This window comes from Aethalodelphis obliquidens, unplaced genomic scaffold (assembly GCF_003676395.1).
Source record: "Aethalodelphis obliquidens isolate GAN/ISIS:26980383/991018 unplaced genomic scaffold, ASM367639v1 scaffold1, whole genome shotgun sequence".
In the NCBI taxonomy this organism is placed as follows: domain Eukaryota; kingdom Metazoa; phylum Chordata; class Mammalia; order Artiodactyla; family Delphinidae; genus Aethalodelphis; species Aethalodelphis obliquidens.
Genome location: NW_020837945.1, coordinates 46,684,364 through 46,711,747, shown reverse-complemented (window position 1 = coordinate 46,711,747; position 27,384 = coordinate 46,684,364). Strand labels below are relative to the sequence as shown.

General features: G+C 37.7%; 1 pseudogene; it reads right to left on the bottom strand.

Moving 5' to 3' along the window:
• Positions 1-10,300: 10,300 nt before the first annotated feature.
• Positions 10,301-26,858, bottom strand: LOC113626197 (RNA/RNP complex-1-interacting phosphatase-like; annotated as a pseudogene).
• Between the last annotated feature and the right edge of the window lie 526 nt (positions 26,859-27,384).

The window sequence follows — 27,384 nt, the reverse complement described above, 5'->3', positions numbered from 1 at the left end:
TATGCCTGTTATTTCTTCTCCTAGACTGTAAGCTTCTTGGGGCCCAAAATGTGTATCTGACCTGTTGTTGTACTCGCCACAGAATCAGTCCAAGTGTACTGCATACAACAAAGAGTTTATCTGGCTTTGGTGAATGATCCAGCAGAACTCAAAAAGTTTTAGATTCACTGGAGCAAATGGCAAACTCATGGGGTTTCAAGAATTCCGGAAAGAATGACTATTTAGGTATTTCCAAATCCACTGGAAAATTCACGAACACTTAAATAATTTTGTAAGTATAGGATTACAAAAATTATTTTTTATCTTCAGTGCTTATCCATGATTACAGTTATGTGACCATCTTACATATTCCAGGATGCTGTGATGGTGTTACTTTCCAGCTGGATTTCTATCTGTCAGTAGAACTTATGCCTGAGTGTTTTGCAGTGATGATAAGCAAAAGTCAACAATTAGAAATAAGGTGCCACAGGAAAGACTCAGTATTGCTTATCAGATGTCAGCCATAAAAAGGTCAAGGGGAAATTAAATATTATAAGGCAGGCTTGGGTTCTTGCCCTGGGTAATTAACCTGTTGATAATTTGCAATGTTCACTTCTTGTAGAATTGAATGTGATGTGTTGCTAGACTCCCCAAAGGAGTAGCTTTTAAGAAATGTGTCTTATATGGTTTGCATCACACAGAGTTCTGCAAGCTGTGCAAGGCAGTTACAGACTCGGGAATCTATAGCTGGCAAGAAAAATAAATATTTCCGTATTGCATTTAGCAATTGCTATGTATTAAGGTAATTTTGTTTAAAAATTATTAAGGGCTTTGTAGCACAAAGACCCTGCTAAATTACACAAAAAGGATTAGATTTAGGGGGTGGGGTAGACTGGGGGATATTGGATATGCAAGCACAGATGGTCTTGATCAACTCAGAACACTCCAGAGTCAAGAGGGAAATGTATGTTTTGTGTGGTTACATATGTTGTAAAGAAAATTGCCCCTGGTTCTTTCCTGTAAGGAAGTACAAGGAGGGAAGGGAGGGGAGAGAACAAGATCATGCAGGGAAAGGTGAAGCAGACACAAGAGCTGCATATGTAGCAGATGTCTGCCAAAGGGAGGAGCAAAGAGAGGGTAGGGAGACAGGGGAGCCAAATTCCTTCCCTGGCACATCAGTGACCAATGAAAGGAGGGATCTTCTGTGCCAAGGATCAAGGGCGCTGAGTGGGTATCTGTTCTGTGGACATTTACCTTGGAATCTAGATGTAACTCCTCAGCTACGTTGACTGGTATGGCAAACAGCTCATCTTGCCATGAGGAATACGTTTATACAGAGATGCCTCTAATCTACCCAAATCCTTTCTTTTCCCCAAGGACCTCAGATACCTGGGAAGGGCATGGGCAACCTTAGTGATTCTGAACTCTTTCTAGGCATTACCTCACATAATCCTAACAAGTATACTATGAGGTAGGTTTTACAGTGTTGAGGAAATCTAGGCACAAGAGGTTAAGTAACTGGACCAGGATCATACAGCTAGTTGCAAGCAGATATTCTGGTCCCGGAAGCCCACTTTTAGCCCTTCCCTGCCTCCATCAACACTCTATGGTCTTACTTCTTTCAACCAGTGAGCCCTTTGAGAAAAGTAACTGTGGATTTTCATCTTTGTAGTCCCCATAGAACCTGTCAGAACATCTATCCACAAAATAGATGTTTCATTTTATAGCAAATAAATCATTTACTTAAGGTTCTATATCATTTGTCAGAAACTGGAAAAAGCCCAACTCTTATATTTCTGTTAACAGAGATGTGTTATAAGAAGTACAGGAACCAGTCTCAGCAACTCCACAGCCAAACTGATAGAAAACTGGGGAACCAGTTGGAATGCAATAGTGTCTTTAATAATCCACAGCTCTGGTGAAGCATGGCAACCCCAGTGATACTCTGCCATGTTCATGTTCAGTTTCCCCTCTGCCTTGTTCTCTACTTATTCTTGCTGCCTTCAGGCTTTTACCCTTTGGTTGTGCCATCTATCTTCTTTTTTTTTTTTCTCCCAAATTCTTTTCCCACTACTGACTCCAACTTTGTACATCTCTCCATCAGATTCCAAGTGACCAATATGATGGGATCAGTCATTGGACCATTTTGTTGAGTAGAGTTCTCCAGCTGGACCCCTTCCTGGACCTTGCCCAGTCTATAGATGACTGCCTTTGGGTTGGGCCACATTCTTTGGGGGTAGGTGGGGAATTATAAGATATAAAGTACAGCAATCTATGGATGGAGAACCACCCTGAAGGGAGCCATGGGCTTGGAAGGGACTCCAATGCCTCTCAGAAGGGTATATCATTTGGTTTGTCTTATAGAGTCACATTGAAAATGGGCAAAGTTATATCCCCAAGAGTTTTAAAATCTAAGAAAATGCAGTGTCCCAGCGTATATGACAAGACAACGGGACAGACTAAGAACAACTTTGCAAACAGTACTTGGAGACCTAGACTTTAAAGTTGCACTAAACATGCTTTGAAAGTGTTGAGATGAAACTTGGATGATTTATCCTTCTTCAGAATTCATTTATGGAGTCAGTTAATCAAACTTCAAAACATGGTAAAAATAAAAACAAAAAGCCTGTAACATACTGAATGTACAGTTATTCTAATTGCCAAGGGACTATATGGCTTTTTAAAAATCACAATCCTAATGATAAACATAGTATTCAGTCTTGGCACAATATAAATCAAACTCATTTAAGAAACTTAGAAAGTACGGAAATAGTTACAAAGAGCATTCTTTTTTGTCACAGTCTTAAATTTGCAATTCCCTGTTCCCTTTCAGAATGCCATATGGAAAAGAAACAACATTTTAAATGGGTTTCTAAAGAACTGCATTTGACATGAATACCAAAAAACTTCACAAAACCACTAAATATTTGGCTAGCATAGAGCCTATTGGAGGATTTAAAAAGTCTGAAGACAAATTGTTATGTTAAGAGAAAAAGTCTTCAGACCATGGCTGACCTATCAACTGACCAATAACTTTCTCCACCGAATATTTAAACCACCCAACCTTCAGAACTAGAGACTTCCCTAATTAAACAGCTTCCCCCCACAATGGTTTGGAATGGGTCAGCAAATTGCTTTGGTTCCCCTGGCATGAGCATGCAAAATGTCTGATCTGGCCAGCCATCCAGACTGCTTTCCCATACATCAGGGATCCAAAGTAATTTCACCAGACACTCAATCACTGATTCATATCCTTTGACCAATTTTCTATTAGTTTAAGCCTTTATGTTTTAAAAGTTTTTTCCTCTAAGTTCCCAATATTTTCTATATTGTTTCTTTTATTAATTTAATAATTTTCACATGTAAATTGTTAATATATATGGTTTCCAACTGTATGTATGATAATCCAAGGGTCAAATTCTAGATTTTTCATATATAAAGACACTTTCCTAACATGACCTACTAAGCTATCACTTCCCCATTAGTTTAGGGCAACAGTTTTACGATATTTCATATTCCCATATAAACATGTGTCTATATCTGAGATCTCTTTTCTATTGCAATATTTAAATGTCCCTGAGGCATTATTATAATATTTTTATTACAGTGGCTTTGTTGTATGTTTCAAATATGGATTTCCCCCCGACTTTTCTTTTAAAAAATTGTGTGCAAGTTGTACAATTTTATTCCTCCATATAAACTTTAGAACAGTTAATCATATTTCTCAAAAAAAAATCCATCTAAAATTTTGAATGTATTTAATTAAATGTATAGACTAATTTGGGGAAAAAATGGCAGCCTTATATTTTTATCCCATCTCTTAACATATTATACCTTTTGAATTACTCATATTTTGATATGCTGTTTATTTTAACTTTTAAATGGTTTCTGTAAAGGTCTTGTACATGCTTTGTTAGGATAAAACTCAGATGTTTTATACTTTGTTACTTTTATTGTATTTATTTCTATTATGTTTGCTATTCATTTATTACTAATATAAAGAGAACTACTGATTTTTCCATTGATCTTACATCTACATGTCTTACTAATTTTTTCATCAGGTCTTATAAATTTTTAAATCTTTTTTTATTGTTACTTCTGCCTTTTTCTTGTCTTATGATTTTGACCAGGACTACTAAGTCTATGTTAACTAGTAGCTGTAAGAGTAGGCATCCTTATCTTAATCCAGATCTTAACGAAAATGTATAAACTGTCTCAATTAATTATTAGTGAATAGTAATTTCCTATAGATTTTTGGTATATTGGTATTGAAAGTCTCCTTTCAAGATTAGGAAGTTACCTCCTGTTTGTGAACTTCAAATAGTTTATATAAAAATTATGAATTGATCTTCACCAAATTTATTTCCAACATATCTTGAAATAACTGCTTTTGACTTTCTTTAGTCCACTGATATCATGATTTACTGCTGATGTTTACCAAATATTTAAGGAAGGATAACCCATATGTCATACAATAATAGTCCTTACTTCCTCGGATTGTTATGAATACAAGCATTTAGAAATGTAACTGGAATAAAGTAATCAATACATATATTGTTATTTTATAATTGTAGTTGCTAATAAAAATATTTAAAATGCAAAAAAAAAAAAAGTATAGTCTAGAACTGACCTGCACAGTATGGTAGCCACTAGCTACATGTGGCTATTGAGCCCTTGAAATAGTGCTAGTACAAATCCAGATGTCTTTTTTTTTTTTACATCTTTATTGGAGTATAATTGCTTCACAATGGTATGTCAGTTTCTGCTTTATAACAAAGTGAATCAGTTATACATATACATATGTGCCCATATCTCTTCCCTCTTACGTCTCCCTCCCTCCCACCCTCCCTATCCCACCCCTCCAGGTGGTCACAAACCACCAAGCTGATCTCCCTGTGCTATGCGGCTGCTTCCCACTAGCTATCTATTCTATGATTGGTAGTGCATACATGTCCATGCCACTCTCTTGCCCCGTCCCAGCTTACCCTTCACCCTCCCCATATCCTCAAGTCCATTCTCTAGTAGGTCTGTGTCTTTATTCCTGTCTTAACCCTAGGTTCTTCATGACATTTTTTTTTCTTAAATTCCATATATATGTGTTAGGATATGGTATTTGTCTTTCTCTTTCTGACTTATTTCACTCTGTATGAGAGGCTCTAGGTCCATCCACCTCATTACAAATAGCTCAATTTCGTTTCTTTATATGGCTGAGTAATATTCCATTGTGTATATGTGCCACATCTTCTTTATCCATTCATCCGATGGTGGACACTTAGGTTGTTTCCGTCTCTGGGCTATTGTAAATAGAGCTGCAATGAAAATTTTGGTACATGACTCTTTTTGAATTATGGTTTTCTCAGGGTATATGCCCAGTAGTGGGATTGCTGGGTCATATGGTAGTTCTATTTATAGTTTTTTAAGGAACCTCCATACTGTTCTCCACAATGGCTGTATCAGTTTACATTCCTACCAACAGTGCAAGAGGGTTCCATTTTCTCCACACCCTCTCCAGCATTTATTGTTTCTAGATTTTTTGATGATGACCATTCTGACTGGTGTGACATGATATCTCATTGTAGTTTTGATTTGCATTTCTCTTCTTCTTTCTCTTCTTCTTTCTCTTCTTTGGAGAAATGTCTATTTAGGTCTTCTGCCCATTTTTGGATTGGGTTGTTTGTTTTTTGGTATTGAGCTGCATAAGCTGCTTATAAATTTTGGAGATTAATCCTTTGTCAGTTGCTTAAATAGCAAATATTTTCTCCCATTCTGAGGGTTGTCTTTTGGTCTTGTTTATGGTTTCCTTTGCTGTACAAATGCTTTGAAGTTTCATTAGGTCCCATTTGTTTATTTTTATTTCCATTTCTCTAGGAGGTGGGTCAAAAAGAATCTTGCTGTGATTTATGTCATAGAGTGTTCTGCCTATGTTTTCCTCTAAGAGTTTGATAGTTTCTGGCCTTACATTTAGGTCCTTAATCCATTTTGAGCTTATTTTTGTGTATGGTGTTAGGGAGTGATCTAATCTCATAATTTTACATGTAGCTGTCCAGTTTTCCCAGCACTACTTATTGAAGAGGCTGTCCTTTCTCCACTGTACATTCCTGTCTCCTTTATCAAAGATAAAGTGACCATATGTGCATGGGTTTATCTCTGGGCTTTCTATCCTGTTCCATTGATCTATCTTTCTGTTTTTGTGCCAGTACCATACTGTCTTGATTACTGTAGCTTTGTAGTATAGTCTGAAGTCAGGGAGCCTGATTCCTCCAGCTCCGTTTTTCTTACTCAAGATTGCTTTGGCTATTCGGGGTCTTTTGTGTTTCCATACAAATTGTGAAATTTTTTGTTCTAGTGCTGTGAAAAGTGCCAGTGGTAGTTTGATAGGGATTGCATTGAATCTGTAGATTGCTTTGTGTAGTAGAGTCATTTTCACAATGTTGATTCTTCCAATCCAAGAACATGGTATATCTCTCCATCTATTTGTATCATCTTTAATTTCTTTCATCAGTGTCTTATAATTTTCTGCATACAGGTCTTTTGTCTCCTTAGGTAGGTTTATTCCTAGATATTTTTTTTTTTTGTTGCAATGGTAAATGGGAGTGTTTTCTTGATTTCACTTTCAGATTTTTCATCATTAGTGTATAGGAATGCCAGAGATTTCTGTGCATTAATTTTGTATCCAGCTACTTTACCAAATTCATTGATTAGCTCTAGTAGTTTTCTGGTAGCATCTTTAGGATTCTCTATGTATAGTATTATGTCATCTGCAAACAGTGACAGCTTTACTTCTTCTTTTCCGATCTGGATTCCTTTTATTTCCTTTTCTTCTCTCATTGTTGTGGCTAAAACTTCCAAAACTATGTTGAATAATAGTGGTGAGAGTGGGCAACCTTGTCTTGCTCCTGATCTTAGTGGAAATGCTTTCAGTTTTTCACCATTGAGGACAATGTCGGCTGTGGGTTTGTCATATATGGCCTTTATTATGTTGAGGAAAGTTCCCTCTATGCCTACTTTCTGCAGGGTTTTTCATCATAAATGGGTGTTGAATTTTGTTGAAAGCTTTCTCTGCATCTATTGAGATGATCATATGGTTTTTCTCCTTCAATTTGTTAATATGGTGTATCACGTTGATTGATTTGCGTATATTGAAGAATCCTTGCATTCCTGGAATAAAGCCCACTTGATCATGGTGTATGATCCTTCTAATGTGCTGTTGGCTTCCGTTTGCTAGTATTTTGTTGAGGATTTTTGCATCTATGTTCATCAGTGATATTGGCCTGTAGTTTTCTTTCTTTGTGACATCCTTGTCTGGTTTTGGTATCAGGGTGATGGTGGCCTTGTAGAATGAGTTTGGGAATGTTCCTCCCTCTGCTATATCTTGGAAGAGTTTGAGAAGGATACGTGTTAGCTCTTCTCTAAATGTTTGATAGAATTTGCCTGTGAAGCTATCTGGTCCTGGGCTTTGGTTTGTTGGAAGATTTTTAATCACAGTTTCATTTTCAGTGATTGTGATTGGTCTGTTCATATTTTCTGTTTCTTCCTGATTTAGTCTTGGCAGGTTGTGCATTTCTAAGAATTTGTCCATTTCTTCCAGGTTGTCCATTTTATTGGCATAGAGTAGCTTGTAGTAATTTCTCATGATCTTTTGTATTTCTGCAGTGTCAGTTGTTACTTCTCCTTTTTCATTTCTAATTCTATTGATTTGAGTCTTCTCTCTTTTTTTCTTGATGAGTCTGGCTAATGGTTTATCAATTTTGTTTATCTTCTCAAAGAACCAGCTTTTAGTTTTATTGATCTTTGCTATCATTTCCTTCATTTCTTTTTCATTTATTTCTGATCTGATTTTTATGATTTCTTTCCTTCTGCTAGCTTTGGGGTTTTTTTTTGTTCTTCTTTCTCTAATTGCTTGAGGTGCAAGTTTAGGTTGTTTATTCGAGATGTTTCCTGTTTCTTAAGGTGGGCTTGTATTGCTATAAACTTCCCTCTTAGAACTGCTTTTGCTTCATCCCATAGATTTTGGGTTGTCGTGTCTCCATTGTCATTTGTTTCTAGGTATTTTTTTATCTCCTCTTTGATTTCTTCAGTGATCACTTCGTTATTAAGTAGTGTATTGTTTAGCCTCCATGTGTTTGTACTTTTTACAGATCTTTTCCTGTAATTGATATCTAGTTTCATAGTGTGTGGTCAGAAAAGATACTTGATACAATCAATTTTCTTAAATTTACCAAGGCCTGATTTGTGACCCAAGATATGATCTATCCTGGAGAATGTTCCATGAGCACTTGAGAAAAATGTGTATTCTGTTGTTTTTGGATGGAATGTCCTATAAATATCAACTAAGTCCATCTTGTTTAATTTAGCATTTAAAACTTGTGTTTCCTTATTTATTTTCATTTTGGATCATCTGTCCATGGGTGAAAGTGGGGTGTTTAAGTCCCCTACTATGAATGTGTTACTGTCGATTTCCCCTTTTATGGCTTTTAATATTTGCCTTATGTATTGAGGTGCTCCTATGTTGGGTGCATAAATATTTACAGTTGTTATATCTTCTTCTTGGATTGATCCCCTGATCATTATGTAGTGTCCTTCTTTGTCTCTTCTAATAGTCTTTTTTTTAAAGTCTATGTTGTCTGATATGAGAATTGCTACTCCAGCTTTCTTTTGGTTTCCATTAGCATGGAATATCTTTTCCCATCCCCTTACTTTCAGTCTGTATGTTTCTCTAGGTCTGAAGCGGTCTCTTGTAGACAGCATATATATGGGTCCTGTTTTTGTATCCATTCAGCCAATCTGTGTCTTTTGGTAGGAGCATTTAGTCTATTTACATTTAAGGTAATTATCGTTATGTATGTTCCTATTCCCATTTGCTTAATTGTTTTGGGTTCGTTATTGTAGGTCTTTTCCTTCTCTTGCTTTTCTTGCCTAGAGAAGTTCCTTTAGCATTTGTTGTAAAGCTTGTTTGGTGGTGCTGAACTCTCTCAGCTTTGCTTGTCTGTAAAGGTTTTAATTTCTCCATCAAATCTGAATGTGATCCTTGCTGGGTAGAGTAATGTTGGTTGCAGGTTTTTCTCCTTCATCACTTTAAATATGTCCTGGCAGTCCCTTCTGGCTTTCAGAGTTTCTGCTGAAAGATCAGCTGTTAACTTTATGGGGATTCTCTTATGTGTTATTTGTTGTTTTTCCCTTGCTGCTTTTAAAATGTTTTCTTTGTATTTAATTTTTGACAGTTTGATTAATATGTGTCTTGGTATATTTCTCCTTGGATTTATCCTGTATGGGACTCCCTGTGCTTCCTAGACTTGATTTTCTATTTCCTTTCCCTTATTAGGGAAGTTTTCAACTATAATCTCTTCAAATATTTTCTCAGTCCCTTTCTTTTTCTCTTCTTCTTCTGGAGCCCCTATAATTCGAATGTTGGTGCATTTAACGTTGTCCCAGAGGTCTCTGAGATTGTCCTCAGTTATTTTCATTCTTTTTTCTTTATTCTACTCTGCAGTAGTTATTTCCACCATTTTATCTTCCAGGTCACTTATCCATTCTTCTGCCTCAGTTATTCTGCTATTGATCCCATCTGGAGTATTTTTAATTTCATTTATTGTGTTGTTCATTGTTGCTTGTTTCATTTTTAGTTCTTCTAGGTCCTTGTTAAATGTTTCTTGCATTTTGTCTATTCTATTTCCAAGATTTTGGATCATCTTTACTATCATTATTCTGAATTCTTTTTCAGGTAGACTGCCTATTTCCTCTTCATTTTTTAGGTCTGATGGGCTTTTATCTTGCTCCTTCATCTGCTGTGTGTTTTTCTGTCTTCTCATTTTGCTTATCTTACTGTGTTTGTGGTCTCCTTTTTGCAGGCTGCAGGTTCATAGTTCCCGTTGTTTTTGGTGTCTGTCCCCAGTGGCTAAAGTTGGTTCAGTGGGTTGTGTAGGCTTCCTGGTGGAGGGGACTAGTGCCTGTGTTCTGGTGGATGAGGCTGGATCTTGTCTTTCTGGTGGGCAGGTCCACGTCTGGTTGTGTGTTTTGGGGTGTCTGTGGACTTATTATGATTTTAGGCAGCCTCTTTGTTAATGGTTGGGGTTGTGTTCCTGTCTTGCTAGTTGTTTGGCATAGGGTGTCCAGCACTGTAGCTTTCTGGTCGTTGAGTAAAGCTGGCTGCTGGTGTTGAGATTGAGATTTCTGGGAGATTTTCGCCATTTGATATTATGTGGAGCTGGGAGATCTCTTGTGGACCAGTGTCCTGAAGTTGGTTCTCCCACCTCAGAGGCACAGCAGTGACCTGGCTGCAGCATCAGGAGCCTTTAATCCACACGGCACTGTTCACCATCCCCTATGAAACCAGAAGAGCAGCTTTCTTATGGAATGACGAAGAACTTGTAAAGATAAAACACCAGTATCCAATTGCATCATCTGGCCACATGCCTTCTACATCAATCAAATATCTGCAGATGTGGTAGCCAGTCCTGTTTAAACCATGGTTACAGTGGACACCAATAAGTCTGTCTGCAGTTGAGGTAGCCAGTCCTGTTTAAACCATGGGTACAGTGGACACCAGTAAGTGTGTCATTATCTTTATTTTCTTTCAGAAACCCATTAACAGCAATTGGAATTAAAAAATAGTGTCATCATCTGGCACCTGATGCCCAATTGTACAAATTTTTAAATAAGGAATAGTTTCTGGTAAGTCCTCTGGCTTATAATAGCGGCAAGTATATGTTAAGTCAATAATCAGCCCAAGTTCTTCATTCTGTTCTTGGATTTTGTTAAAAGAGATCCAAGGGGGAAAAACATTCTTTTGGAGCAAGATTCTTTTCAAAACTCTTTTTTAAAGGAACTTTGAAAGCAATGAAACGAGTCCCAGGCATCCGCTGTTCAGCTGGGCGATAGTCTTTCCACCTTTCCGTGATGTGCTTTCCGCCTTTCCTCTTGGCCCCAGATGTCTTGTAAGTATAAAACACATATTGGGGCTTCCCTGGTGGCACAGTGGTTGAGAGTCCACCTGCCGATGCAGGGGACACGGGCTCATGCCCCGGTCCATGAAGATCCCACACGCCGTGGAGTGGCTGGGCCCGTGAGCCATGGCTGCTGAGCCTGTACGTCTGAAGCCTGTGCTCCTCAACGGGAGAGGCCACAGTGGTGATAGGCCTGTGTACCGCAAAAAAAAAAAAAAAAAAAAAAAAAAAAACCAAAAAACCAAAAAAACACAATACATTGAATATCAAAAACTTACTACAAAAGCTTAATGTAAAAATCCCAATAATGTTTACATCGTTACATGGTGAAATGATAATATATTGACTATATTGGGTTAAATAAAAATACAATGAAAACTGGAAAAAACAAAAAATGTTCATGGATGAGAAGACTGTAAGCTGAAGCTAGTGCCTAGTAAATGACAGAGCCCCACAAATGTTGTGGAAGATTGCATGAGGTTTATATGATGGCTATTACTTTTTTTTTTTTTTTGCGGTACGCGGAACTCTCATTGCTGTGGCCTCTCCTATTGCAGAGCACAGGCTCCGGATGCGCAGGCTCAGCAGCCATGGCTCAAGGGCCCAGACGCTCCGCGGCATGTGGGATCTTCCCGGACCGGGGCACGAACCCATGTCCTCTGCATCGGCAGGTGGACTCTCAACCACTGCGCCACCAGGGAAGCCTGATGACTATTACTTTTGTAAGCCTAGAGGGGAATGGAACTTGTTCCTTCTTGTCATTTAAGGCTATAGTGTGTAGCCTTGGATAATCACGCACAGCATAAAGACACTTAATGAATCTGGTAAAAGATAGTGGGGAGGACAGCTGAACAGTGGGATGGGGATGGTGGGAAGGATGGGAATGGATGGAAAGTTTCCAGAAATAAATTTTACAGTAGTTCATGGCTACTTCTGTTCTCCCAATCAACCTCTCATCTTGGACTGAGCAAAGAACCCCAGAGTGGAGGAGAGCAGTGGAAGCAGTTCAATGAATTCTCCGTTCTGTATTATTTCCAACCCTTTGACGAAGTGTTCTAGAGATATAAATACACGTATGTGTGAGCAAGTCTCTAATAGCTGCCAAGGTAGATGTGTTTAATACACCTTATTCTATATTTCAAAGCTAGATTACCTGTCAAGGCCTCTTTTTGGCTCTCTCGATCCATTATTTTATAGTTCTTCATGTCTTCAGTGCTCTTTTTATTTCATTCATTTGTATTCTTCATAGCGTCCTGGTGATCCATACTGTTAATTCTGTCTGACAAATGAAAATTGGACTTGGGGAAACTATGACTTGGGCAATTCATCCCAATAAACAGAGATAAGACCAGGAAGCAAGCTTAGAAGTTTCTGGAACACATCCTGTTGTGTAAGCTACTAAACCCCAAAATAGCTGCTTTTTACCCTCCCTACTTTTTGTTTCATTTGCATTCATTCAGGATCTTTTTGTTGCGAGGCCCCACTGGCCTGTGGTTATTCTGAATTAGAAACTCTTAAGCGTTGTTGATCTTTCTGAGCTTGGCAAAGTGTCTCTGGGGAGTGTTCTAAGAGAATAAAGTATGTCCTGTCATGTAACTGTTGCTGAAGAAGAGACAGAGGACTCAAAGCCAGGAGTTCCTTGCTATACATAAGCCCCGTGACCTGGGTGAATCCTCTTGGTGCCATAGATTCTCCATCCGTATTCTTTGCCTTTCCTAATCTCACAGGGATATTATGCAGCTAAATGAAATGAAATTATTTTGACCTACTTGGATTTGACGAGCTCTTAGTTCTCTTCCAGTTCTGAAATTCTATAGCTCTTTACGGTGGGTAGAGAAGTTGAAAAAAGAGAGCCAAGAAGAGATTTTTTTAGAAGATCTATGTTTTTTATTCCTACTAGTAAACAGGTGATGACAGCTCTTCAGCTCCTATCTCAGCCTCGTCAACAAGTCATTCAGGTGTAGGAATTTTATCCCCAGAGGTATTGGGGGAAAAAAATCATTGGTCTTTTTAGTCCGGCTACCAATGCTGCAGTTTCCATGAACGGTGTATGCTTTGGTTGAGGATTTGAAGCAGTATCTCTGGCAATTCTATACCTCCTACAGGGAAAATACAGGTGACTCTGTTTCTCAGTGTTAATTTACTCCATTCTTTTCTTCCGTCCTTTTTATATTTCCTCTCTCCCACTGAACTTCCTTTCTTCCTCTCTCCTTGTGCAAATAGCTCTTTCCACTTGAGTTTGGCTCACCTATAAGATCCATTGTCTACAGATCATTGACCTCTTAGTTCAAATTCTTACCAAATGGGAACTGGATAACTTAATCAGGTCTTGGGATACTCTTTCCTCTTGGGTTATGGGTCTATTTGGGTTAGAATCAGCTGTAGGAGGTGGAAGGCATGGGGGCCTTCCACTCAGGGACCATAAACAGTGCAGACTGTAATAGATCTACTTTGGTTTTCAGTCTATAATAAAAGAACTCTTCCACAAAGCTCAATACCTAGCTTCAGTTATAGATGATAAACATTGTACTTTGAACACACACTGTATCTAGAGTCAGGAAGTCTTTGTTCATGATCCTGGCTCTGCCTCTCCCAAACTATGTGAATTTCTTATTACCTAACAGTTTTACCATCTGCAAAAGGGGGAGAGGATGATAATAATAACTTCTACGCACCTCACAGAATTGTTGTGAAGAAAATATGCCAAAAATGTTTATAAGTTTGTGAATTTAGATGCCATGCATTTATATATATTTATATATTTTTTTAATATATTTTTCCAGTTTTATTGAGATATAATTGGTGTATAACACTGATTAGTTTTAAGCATACAACATAATGATTTGATATACATATATACTGCAAAGTGATTACCATAATAAGTTTTGTTAACCTTCATCACTTCAAATAGTTACATTTTTTTCTTGTGATGAGAACTTCTAAGACCTACTTTCTTAGTAACCTTCAAATATACAGCACAGTATTGTTAACTATAGTCACCATACTGTACTTTTTAGCCCCAGAACTTATTTATCCTATAATTGGAAGTTTGTACCTTTTAACCACCTTTACTCATCGGTATTTTTTAAGTTTTTATATCTTTAACATTTGTTCTATCTTCTGTAAATCATACTGTGTATAAAATATAAATCATACTCTATGCTCTTAACCCTTATTTGATCATTTGATTGCTCAGTTTACTTCTTCCACACACCTAGACCAAGGGGGCTTTCTCTAACAGCATCTAAAGAATACTTGCATTGTAGCTTCTTCCTCTGCTTTTCAGCACTTACATTACATGCTATTATATCATATATTTAATTGTTTACTGATTTATTTTCTGTTCCTGTTTTTAGATTTGAGCTTGCTTAGGGCAGGGTCTTTAGCTCTCTTCTTCATTTCTGTATCCTTGGTGCATAGTATTTTCTTGGTGTATAACAGATGCTTAATAAATATTTGTTAGTAAATATTTACAAATATGAATGAATGTCCAATAAATAATAATTAACTGCTAACTTCTCTCCCTGCTTCTGGTTCTATTCTTGGGCTCAAGTGAAGTATTTTTATAGAAATACCAGCATGGACTGAAGGAGCAAACCATTCTACAGTCAGTCTATATACATTTAGAGAAAAAAGGAACCAAATCTCTGTGGAGGTGGAATGTCATTTAAAAAATTGCTTTGGCATAGATTTTGAGAAATTGGCCCTATGGCTCTAGGTGTTACTACCATGGTCAAATCCTATCCATAGTAAAACTTCACCCATTCACCTGCACTTGCAAAGTATATAGTTATTATTGACTCTTCATGTTAGCATGTAAGTCTCATGGTCTGGGGGCAAGCAATCAAAATTCATTCACGATGCATGTAGTATGTGATATGATTTCCCTTTCCACCAAAGCAAATGCTCAGAGGGTAAATAGCAGACACAGTTTTTTGATCTGGGCATGGTATTTTCTTTTCAAGTTATTTACATGGTAGATAAAAGAACGTGAAGGAAAATCAAAGCCATGTTGTCACATGCAAGCTGCTCTAGAGGTGAAGCAAAGCAGATACCTGTCCTGCCGTGAGAACTTGTTGCTGTCTCAGCTTGTTTTCTGTCATCTGGGACCAGGTATCTGAGAAGGTTGATACGATGAAAGTTATTCCTAAATAAAAAACAAACAGAAAAAATCAAAACTCCATATGGTGAGTGTGCCCAAGGAACACCTGAATGTCAGACATATAATCCATGATAGTTTTTCCTTCTGAATCAGAATAGATGCCTGTCATACTGTACATGGTTCAGTGACATGTCTCAAGACAAAGGAAATACTAAAACATGTTCCAAAAAAACTATATAAGAAACTTGCCCTCTTGTCAAAAGAAAAAAAAAAAACCCTTCATTGAATATAGAAGCATAGGCTTTTCTATCTTCCTGTCCTCAGCGTCCTCCTGTAATTCCATTTTCTCTGCCTGCTGAGAGCTGGATTTCTGAAATTCATATAAATTTCAGCAGGCTGCTGCCTGGAGCCATCAGTCTCTGCTCTGGATGGAGAATGTCCTCCAGAGCACATCTACTGTTCTTAGCTTGTCCTTGCTGCTCAGCTCCCAAGCAGAATGACTGTCACCTTGCGTATTTAATACTAAATTTATCGGGCTGCCATTCCTTGCACTTTACACAAGAGGTCATCAAAGTTAAAGCATTCCAAAGTTTGCAGGGCATGAGGCAAGGGGTCTGTGCACTACAGTGGCGGGGCTGAAAGCTGACTGCACTGTTACCTGGGTACTGGCAAGAGCAGAAAAGGTTGGAAAGAGTACAAAAGTAAATGGAGATTTTTCTTCTTGGTTGAATTATAGATATCTTCAGCATTATTGAACTTGGAAATGTTCCAGGAGACCAGGTCTTCCCCATATCTCCTCCCCAGATGTAAGGCAGGAATGCTCATGTGAGTGGGTCAGGAAGGCTAGGTTTTCCAAGGGATTCTTAACTGCCAATGGACAGTCCTGGTTTCCTCAAGGCCAGTCTCCTTGATAGTTACCATACAATATGTTGTCTTCATGTAGTTATTCATCTTAGTATATAAGCAGTTCCTCAAGGATCCTACTTGCTGATTATTCCCACTGATTGGGAAGACAATATTGTAACATCAGGATTTCTCTTTGCAATATTCAGCTGGGACCAAACAATACTGCTTGACCAGGGCTCTTTTCTTGTCATTGGGTCACATTGCTGGTATGGAGATGTTTCTGGGGATGTTATTCGAAATATTTAACAATCTGAATGGCAGAGGCACATCAATCAAAATGAAAATCTGACCAGAGTGGACAGCCATTCACCCCTAAGAAAAGCCCAGTGTGTTGTAACCAGGATGGGAAGATGGATGTGCTCACCACCAGCAGCCCAGGCTCTTATCCTAAGCTTCTAAACCCCATCTTAGCATAATCATCCTATGCTAGAGGCCTCTGATTAGTAATTACAGTTTGTCATGCTAAAAAATATTTAATTACCTTTACCCTTAAAATTACTCTACATTAAAAATTCAACTCACATAGATAACTGAGTGCTTTCACCTCCAATTCTCACCTTATTCCCCAGATATTCTAATTAAAGATGGACTATTTCTTGGAAAGGTATATGATTTGCACAACTCTCATACTAACTTCCCTTTTTCAGTATGTAGATATGGCCTTAGCCTAGGACATGACCTCAGTTGGCTGTTCCCCTAGGCTTGTGAACAGCCCCCGCCCCCAACTCTGTGATTGAGATATATGTAGAATTTCTCTTTCACCTAAACTTTAGCACTAACAGACTCATTCCTTTACCATTTTTTATCCTTCCTCTCTTCCATCCTGTCAACTTGTCTACTCCAGATAACAGTCTAGTCACAGTGTCCTGTTTATAATTTTAAAACCCCAAAGCCATTGATTTATTCATTTATTTGCTTATTTATTTATTGTCAGTGGGTATATCAGAACTGAGTTGCACTGGTAGATTAAGAGATATTTATTTGATTTTTTTTCCTTTGGTATCTCTGCTAAAGGTCCTCTTATGAGAGGATGTCAGAATGCTTCAAAAATAAACAATAAAAATAAAACAGAAAGAAGAAGTGAAAGAGCAAAGAAAGACAAAATCCTATCGATAGTGGAGGCAGAGTCAAGATGGTGGTGTGGGAAGACACAGAGTTAGCGTCTCCCCATAACTAAGGCACCTGCCAGCCGCTGGTGGGGTACTCTAATGCCCAAGGAGATGGGAGGAACCCCAGAGTGAACTGGCTTGTGGGATCTTGGTTCACGAGCCCGGGGTTGGGCAGAAGCTCCTGCAGTGGGAGCTCCAAGTCTGAACCACTGGACTAACAGAGAACCTCAGGACCCAAGGAATATTCATAGGAGTGAAATCTCACAGAGGTCCTCATCTCAGCACCAAGACCCAGCTCTACCCAATAGCCTACAGGCTCCATTCTTGGAAGCCTCAGGCCAAACAACCAGTGAAACAGGAGCAAAATCTCACTCAATTAAAAAAAAAAAATTCAGACAGCACAAAAAATATGTCACAGATGAAGGAGCAAGGAAAAAATCTACAAGACCAAATAAATGAAGAAGAATTAGGCAATCTACCTGAAAAAGAATTCAGAGTAATGATAGTAAAGATGATCCAGAATCTCAGAAATAGAATGGAAGCATGGATTGAGAAAATACAAGAAATGTTTAACAAAGATCTAGAAGAACTAAAGAACAAACAAGCAGAGATGAACAACACAATAACTGAAATGAAAAATGTGCTAGAAGGAATCAATAACAGAATAAATGAGGCAGAAGAACGAATAAGTGAGCTGGAAGACAAAATGGTGGAACTAACTGCCGAGGAGCAGAATAAAGAAAAAAGAATGAAAAGAATTGAAGACAATCTCAGAGACCTCTATGACAACACTAAATGCCCCAACATTTGAATTATAGGGGTCCTAGAATAAGAAAAGAAAGGGTCTGCAAAAATATTTGAAGAGATTATAGTTGAAAACTTCCCTAACATGGGAAAGGAAATAGTCACCCAAGTCCCATACAGGATATGGGAAGCACAGAGAGTCCCATACAGGATAAACCCTAGGAAAAACACACCAAGACACATATTAATCAAACTAATAAAATTAAATTCAAAGAAAAAATATTAAAAGCAGCAAGAGAAAAACAAAAAATAACATGCAAAGGAATCCCCATAAGGTTATCAGCTAATTTTTCAGTGGAAACTGCAGGCCAGAAGGGAGTGGCAGGATATACTTAAAGTGATGAAAGAGAAAAACCTACAACCAGGATTACTCTACCCAGAAAGGATCTAATTAAGATTCAATGGAGAAGTCAAAAGCTTTTCAGACTAGCAAAAGCTAAGAGAATTTAGCACCACCAAACCAACTTTACAACAAATGCTAAAGAACCTTCTCTAAGCGGGAAACAAAAGAGAAGAAAAAGACCCACAAAAATAAACCCAAAACAATTAAGAAAATGGTAATAGGAACATACATATCGATAATAACCTTGAATGTAAGTGGATTAAATGCCCCCACTAAAAGACACAGACTGGCTGATTGGATACAAAAACAAGACCCATATATATGCTGTCTACAAGATACCCACTTCAGACCTAGGGACATATATAGATTGAAAGTGAAGGGATAGAAAATGATATTCCATGCAAATGGAAATCAGAAGAAAGCTGGAGTAGCAATACTCATATCAGATAAAATACACTTTAAAATAAAGAATGTTACAAGAGATAAGGAGGGACACTACATAATGATCAAAGGATCAGTGAAAGAAGAAGATATAACAATTATAAATGTTTATGCACCCAACAAAGGAGTACCTCAATACATAAGGCAAATGCTAACAACCATGAAAGGAGAAATTGACAGTAACACAATAATAGTAGGCAACTTAACACCCCACTTACACCAATGGACAAATCATCCAAACAGAAGGAAACTCAAGCTTTAAATGACACAATAGACAAGATAGATCGAACTGATATTTATAGAACATTCCATCCAAAAGTGGCAGAGCACACTTTCTTCTCAAGTGCACATGGAACATTCTCCAGGATAGATCACATCTTGGGTCACAAATCAACCCTCGGAAAATTTAAGAAAATTGAAATTGTATCAAGCATCTTTTCTGACCATAATGCTATGAGATTGGAAATCAATTACAGGAAAAAAAACTGTAAAAAAGACAAATACATGGAGGCTAAACAGTACACTACTACATAACCAAGAGGTCACTGAAGAAATCAAAGAAGAAATTAAAAAATACATAGAAACAAATGACAATGAAAACACGACAACCCAAAACCTATGAGATGCAGCAAAAGCTGTGGGAAGTTTATAGCATTCAAAGAAACACTTTGAAAACTTCAAGAAACAAAAAAAAATCTCAAATAAACAATCTAACCCTACACTTAAAACAACTAGAGAAAGAAGAACAAAGAAAACCCAAAGGCAGGAGAAGGAAAGAAATCATAAAGATCAGAGCAGAAATAAATGAAGTAGAAATGAAGAAAAAAATGGCAAAGATCAATAAAACTAAAACCTGGCTCTTTGAGAAGATAAAATTGATAAACCATTAGCCAGACTCATCAAGAAAAAAAGGGAGAGGATGCAAATCAATAAAATTAGAAATGAAAAAGGAGAAATCACAACTGACACTGCAGAAATGAAAAGGATTGTAAGAGACTACTACAAACAATTATATGCCAATAAACTGGCCAACTATGAAGAAATGGACAAATTCTTGGAAGGGTACAATTTTCCAAGACTGAACTTGGAAGAATTAGAAAATATAAACAGACCTATCACAAGTAATGAAATTGAAACCGTAATTAAAAATCTTGCAACAAACAAAAGTCCAGGACCAGATAGCTTCACAGGTGAATTTTATCAAACATTTAGAGAAGACCTAAAACAGATCCTTCTCAAACTCTTCCAAAAAATTGCAGAGTGAGAAACACTCCCAAATTCATTCTACGAAGCCACCATCACCCAGATACCAAAACCAGTAAAAGATATCACCAAAAAAGAAAATTATAGACCAATATCACTGATGAACATAGATTCAAAAATCCTGAACAAAATACTAGCAAACAGAATCCAACAGCACATTAAAAGGATCATACACCATGATCAAGTGGGATTTATCCCAGGGATGCAAGGATCCTTCAATATATGCAAATCAATCAATGTGATACACCACATTAACAAATTAAGGAATAAAAAACATCTGATCATTTCAATAGATGCAGAAAAATCTTTTGACAAAATTCAACACCATTTATGATAAAAACTCCAGAAAATGGGCATAGAGGGAAGCTACCTCAACATAATAAAGGCTATATATGACAAACCCACAGTAAGCATCATACTCAATGGTGAAAAACTGAAAGCATTTCCACTAGGATCAGGCATAAGACAAGGATGTCCACTCTCACCACTGTTATTCAACATAGTTTTGGAAGTCCTAGCCACAGCAATCAGAGAAGAAAAAGAAATAAAAGGAATCCAAATTGGAAAAGAAGAAGTAAAACTGCAACATGATACTATACATAGAAAATCCTAAAGATGCCACCAGAAAACTACTAAAGCTAATCAATGAATTTGGTAAGGTTGCAGGATACAAAATTAACGCACAGAAATCTCTGGCATTCCTATACACCAACAACGAAAAATCAGAAAGAGAAATTAAGGAAACACTCACATTTACCATTGCAACATAAAGAATAAAATACCTAGGAATAAACCTCCCTAAGGAGGTGAAAGACTTGTACTCAGAAAACTACAAAACACTGTTGAAAGAAATCAGAGATGACATAAACAGATGGAGAAATATACCATGTTCTTTGATTAGAAGAATCAATATTATGAAAATGACCATACTACCCAAAACAATCTGTAGATTCAATGCAATCCCTGTCAAACTACCAATGGCATTCTTCACAGAACCAGAACAAAAAATCTTACAATTTTTATGGAAACACAAAAGACCCCAAATATCCAAAGCAATCTTGAGAAAGAAAAACAGAGCTGGAGGAATCAGTCTCCCTGACTTCAGACTATACTACAAAGCTAAAGTAATCAAGACAGTATAGTACTGGCACAAAAACAGAAATAGAGGTCAATGGTACAGGATAGAATGCCCTGAGATAACCCCATGCACATATGGGCACCTAATTTATGACAAAGGAGACAAGAACATACAATGGAGAAAAGACAGCTTCTTCAATAAGTGGTGCTGGGAAAACTGGACAGCTACATGTAAAAGAATGAAATTAGAACACTACCTCACGCCATCACAAAAATGAACTCCAGATTGATTAAAGACTTATATGTAAGTCCGGACACTGTAAAACTCTTTGAGGAAAACATAGGAAAAACACTCTTTGACATAAACCACAGAAAGATCTTTTGTGACCCACCTCCTAGAGTAACAGAAATAAAAATAAACAAATAGGAGTTAATTAAACTTAAAAGCTTTTGCACAGCAAAGGAAACCATAAACAAGACCAAAAGACAACCCTCAGAATGGGAGAAAATATTTGCAAATGAAACAACAGACAAAGGATTACTCTCCAAAATATACAAACGGTCATGGAGCTCAATATCAAAAAAATAAACAATCCAGTTACAAAATGGGCGGAAGACCTAAATAGATATTTTGCCAAGGAAGACATACAGATAGCCAAGAGGCACATGAAAAGATGCTCAACATCACTAATTATTAGAGAAATGCAAATCAAAACTACAGTGAGGTATCACCTCGTGCCAGTCAGAATGGCCATTATCAAAAAAGCTGGAAACAATAAATGCTGGAAAGGGTGTGGTGAAAAGGGTGCCCTCCTACACTGTTGGTGGGAATGTAAATTGATACAACCACTATGGAAAACAGTATGGAGGTTCCTTAAAAAACTAAAAATAGAACTAACCATATGACCCAGCAATCCCACTACTGTGGGACAATAACCAGGACATGGAAGCAACCTAAATGTCCATTGACAAGTGAATGGATAAAGCAGATGTGGCACATATGTACAATGGAATATTACTCAGAAACGAAATTGAGTTATTTATAGTGAGGTGGATGGACCTAGAATCTGTCATACAGAGTGAAGTAAGTCAGAAAAAGAAAAACAAATACTGTATGCTAATGCATATATATGGAATCAAAAAAGAAAAAAATGGTACTGATGAACCTAGTTGCAGGGCAGGAATAAAGAGGTAGAAATAGAGAATGGACTTGATGACATGGGGTGGGAGGGTGAAGCTGGGACAAAGTGAAAGTAGCATCGACATATACACACTACCGAATGTAAAATAGTTGGCTGGTGGGAAGCAGAAGCATAGCACAGGGAAATAGGTTGGAGCTTTGCGGTGACCTAGAGGGGTGGGATAGGGAGGATGGGAGGGGGAGGCTCAAGAGGGAGGGAATATGGGGACATGTGTATGCATATGGCTGATTTGCTTTGTTGTACAACAGAAACTAACACAGTATTGTGAAGCAATTATACTCCAATAAAGAGCTATTAAACAAAAAAATCCTAGCGATAGTTAACAAGTAAATCTAGTTTACCTGTACTCAGTTTCTAAAATTCATTCTTGCTTCCTAAAGGGCTTAAAATTTTTACTCAAGGGTTTTCCCTGGTGGCGCAGTGGTTGAGAGTCCGCCTGCCGATGCAGGGGACGCGGGTTCGTGCCCCGGTCCGGAAAGATCCCGCATGCTGCCGAGTGGCTGGGCCTGTGAGCCATGGCAACTGAGCCTGCGCGTCCGGAGCCTGTGCTCCGCAACGGGAGAGGCCACAACAGTGAAAGGCCCGCATACCGCAAAAAAAAAAAAAAAAAAAAAAAAATTCTGCTCAGGGAAAAACAACTGGCAAAAATGACACACTGCCCCTCTACCTTTCCTCTCTGCTGCCCTTGACCAGGGCCTTGTCTCTCTTGTATTTTATTTGTGTACTTTTTCTTATCCCTCAGGGTGACCAAATTCTGCCTAATCTCTGGAAACATTTGTGGGGCAGAAGGAAGTAGTCAAGTGAGTGTAGATTTGCCTCAGGCCCTCCTTCCCAGAACACCAAGGTGGAAGATGGCTGGAACCCCTCCCGCCCACCCATTTACCTCCAAGTGCCTGTTGTATACTTCTTTCTCTTCAAAGTTGTCCCGAAGCTAACTTCATCTCTATGAAAACATCTTTGGCTGGGGGAAGGGGAGCACCAACTCTTCCCAGCCCCCATTTTCCACCTTTTCCCTGGACAACTTGCAGTGGTCCTGGTGGCATTTTAGTGGAAACAGATGTTTCCTCTTTCTCAAAAGTTTAGTGTTGCTGTAGGATCTGGGCTTTGTATGTTATGTCAGTCCCCTGGAAGCCTTCCTTGGACATTTCAGAGCAGTCAACTTAAAGCATTATATTATAATACAGCATTACAATTGAGATCTCCCATTGGACACAAGCTCTTTGAGATCAGGTTTGTTTTATTTTTATTTTATTTTACTTCACTTTATTTTATTATCATCTTTAAAATCTATTTTCCTAACACCTATTCTAGAGCTTAGCTCATCATAAATTCTTAGTAAATATTTTGTTGAATGTATGAACTAATTAATTACCCAGTGTATTTGAGAATGAGCATTTTCTACCAGTTCAGAAAAACTCTTAATACTTGCTCGTCTTTGTACCTTGATTATGGGGATTTTTTTCCTTGTCTGGAAGGTGGTAGGGATAAAGGAGGGGCAGGGACTAGACACCTTTTGTTTATCAGCCATGTAGGACTAACTAGGATCCAAGAAGTAATGAAAAGGAAGTTCATGGGGACAGATAATATAATTTGAAGTTGTGTGTTCATTGATCAAATCCTAGGACTCTCCCTTATGTGGCAGGGCCAAAAGGATGTATGAAAAAGAGTAAGTACTTCTTTTTTTTCCCTTTTGCTACAAATGTAGCTGTGTAAAATATAAATCAATGAGAGGTTAAGACATTTTCTCTAAACAGTTTAAACCCTATTCTTTGCAGTTTAACCAGCAGTTGTGGAAATTCAAGCTTTAGTCACGAAGATTAGAAAGAGAATGAAATTGAGAGTCAGGAGAATTGGAATTAATATCATTTGGGGTGTGAAAAGGTGATTGAATAAAGCATTTTCAGTCTTCAAGCCACAGTTTCCTCATCAAAAGTAACAATGACAACTGCATTTTCTACTTTATAAGCCTATTGTAAAGATATATGCAAATAATCTACGTTAAAATGACTTTTGAAAAAAAAACTTTGCAAAACATTATAGAAATATAAAGTATGGTATGGTATGTCTGTGATCTTCTATTCCAAGTCTAACTGGGTACTCCTTTTTCAGCTGAATATGTAGGTGTGAACTTTCTGACTTTTCTTTAGGAGAAAAGAGAGTACAAAATTACCCTGTGAATAAAAATGAAACTAGTAGCTGAGTGATTTAAGGAAACGTGGTTATCATGTCTAATTTTCTACTGCTTTCCAGCAATGCTGCACTGACAGTTATCTCTGAAAATCTCAGGATATTGAGCAAATTTACCCTCCTGACACCTTCAGGGAGAAAGAAGCAGCGATACACACAGGCCTCCCCTGGCTAGTGGAGGCTTCAGATTGAAAAGCAGGCAGATGTAAAAATAGGACACAGACAGAGCTGCAATATTTTGACCTAAGTTGTCAGCCTGGATATGAGGTCTTCTGAACTCTCTAAAAGAGAGTTCACCTCACTCAAAGAAATGGGAGGATCAGGTCAATGTTATCACATCATATATTCTACTGCGTCCTGGGCATACTCAACCTATCTGTACCCTATGTGCCTTGGATTTTTCATCCAGCAATTGTGGATTTCCAATTGTGAGGTACTGTGCTGGTCTGTTATTCCCAAATTATACTGATGACTTGGGGAAGGTCAGCTATGTGGTGGTAGAAACCAGAAATGATAGAGAATACGTCATAATGTTACCACCAGCCACTGTACTAGAAATAACAGTGAATACTTATGTGGTACTTACCGCAGGCCCTATACTAAAAATGATATGACTTTAATTCTCTAATCCTATGAGGAGCATTCTAGAAATATCTCACTTTGCAAATATGGAACCTGAGGCACAGAGAGATCAAGTAACTTGCCCAAGGCCACATATCTAACAAAGGCAAAACATGATCCCAAGCAGCCCAGCTCCAGAGCTTGGGTGATGACTTAAGCTCTATTGAGAAGGGTTCAGCTCTGGCAGTTTGAATAAATAAGATGATTTCTTAGTAATTGCTTAGGTTGTCAACAAAGATTGCTTGTGCATGTCACTGACAGGAAAACCAAAGATGACTCTGTATAACAATATAACACACTCTATGCCTTTTTTTTGAACACCTGTTACACTTAATATGAGTATCAGAGTTAATTATAATTTTGCCTTTTCATGTAAGTAAATTTTGCCTCTACACTAGATTGCATGCAAGTGGAGAATCGTGACTGTTTTAAACTTCCATTACATACACATATTTTTAACAATTTGTCTATTTACAGTTCCTGTGTGCATAGTGCAGGGCACATGGTGGGCACCCATAAACAACAGTAATTAGTTCAGTCACATTTTTTTTCCTTCTTTTTGATATATTTACTTTTTGTTTCCTTGTTCTGAGAGTATTTACAGAATGTAAAGTTGTAAAGAATTGTCTCCACTGGACTCTGTATTCACCCCTTTGGTCAGTGTTCTCTTCCAACTAAAGTGAGAAATCATCAGCTGCCTTTAGGAACTGCACTAACCAGAAGAGAAGGAACTAAAAGCCAACCTTGGCATTGGTGGGGGTAGAGTGGTCTGGACAAGCCATGATGGCATATGTTTCTCACATATAAGGGAATCGAATACTGAAAGATCAATACCTCACCCCCTGCCCCAATAGTACTCCATCAGACTATTATTTGATAGTTATCAGGACTAGTGCCTGAGTTACACGGGTCTCCTTCTGCTGAATCATTAGTGCAGTTGGCATATGGCTTGGGGAAGCCTAACTACTCCAGATACTAATTTTAAATATGAAAAAAAAGAGTAAGTCATATGGGATCTGGGATTAAAATGACTCCTTAAACTATGCTTTTCCTCCAGGCACACTATGTCTATGCTCAAACTTAGGTGGACTGGGAAAGAAAAATATATTCAAGCATAATACAGGCAAGTCTAAAGGTATTCTGTTTAATAAGCTAGGAGAAATTCCCCTTGATTTCCTAGGTTTTGAAAAGAAAAAAGAAGCGGTTTTTCACTAATAAAAAAATGAATTATAAGAGATTGAAGATTAAAATGGAACGTTGATTCTCCCCTTTGGGCCTTTCTTTTCCTTATTAGTGGAGGAGTAAAAAAAGTAATTTTTTGTCTCTTGTATTAATAATTTTACCCTAGCCATACTTGGATGATAAAAAAAAAAACCAAGGAAGTATGGAAAATTTAGCTTCAATTTCTCAAATTAATCTTGTAATAGATGGTAAAATAGAGTAAAATTAGGAGATGGAATGCAAAATCTTGTAAAGAACTTCTAATTTATCATTTTAAGAGTACTGATTCACTTATTAAATAGACATATTTGTGCTAGACACGGAGAATACAGCAAAGAACGCCACTTATTTTAAGCATATATCTCAAAGTGCCAATTAAATATTAACCAAAGGAGAATTAGGTTGAGAGGTAGAGGCATTAAAAACTACAGGTTTCTGCCTGCCTGGGTTGATACTTTATATTCCTTATAACTTCCATTTTGGAAGTCATTTGATTTAGCTGAGAATACCCTAAACTTGACAATGTCGTATAGGAGGGAGAAACACCAGGCTGCTTTTTGAGGGCTCACTTACCACCTCAACACGAACACTGTCAAAGGGGTGGTAATGACCAACACTGCATAGACGAATGGAAATGGAGGAGTAGGGTTCAATCCTCATGACTTCAAAATAAGCCAGACTGAGCCAGAAATCTCTTCGGCATATCCAACAAAGCATATGCAAGCCAGTGCTCTCCCACAGGGCAGAGATGTGTGATTTTATGTACACTAAATGTAGCGTCTAGGGAACTATAATCATGTGATTACTTTGGTGATCGGAGCGAGCTTTTTTTCACTGCTGAAGATACACTGGCCCTAGATCAAGAGAGCTTGTCAATGGATTTTGAGGAAGAATGGATTGCTGTAGAAGTATTTAGCTAACATTTTAAAACTAACTCTTAATTAAAAGCACTTGTGATGTGCCTTAATACAGGTATTTGTTCTTGGATTAATTCTTTACTGCAGTCCTAACCAAGTAGCCCAAGTAAGTGTTGTAAATATGTATCTGTACCAAATAGGGCCCCATGCATATTCTGTATGCTAGATTTTACTTATTATTTTTCATTGTGTCCATTCATTCAGTCTTAGGAACCAAAGAAAGAGGATTAACACTACATGGACGTCTACTCTTCCTTTGACTATGCTGC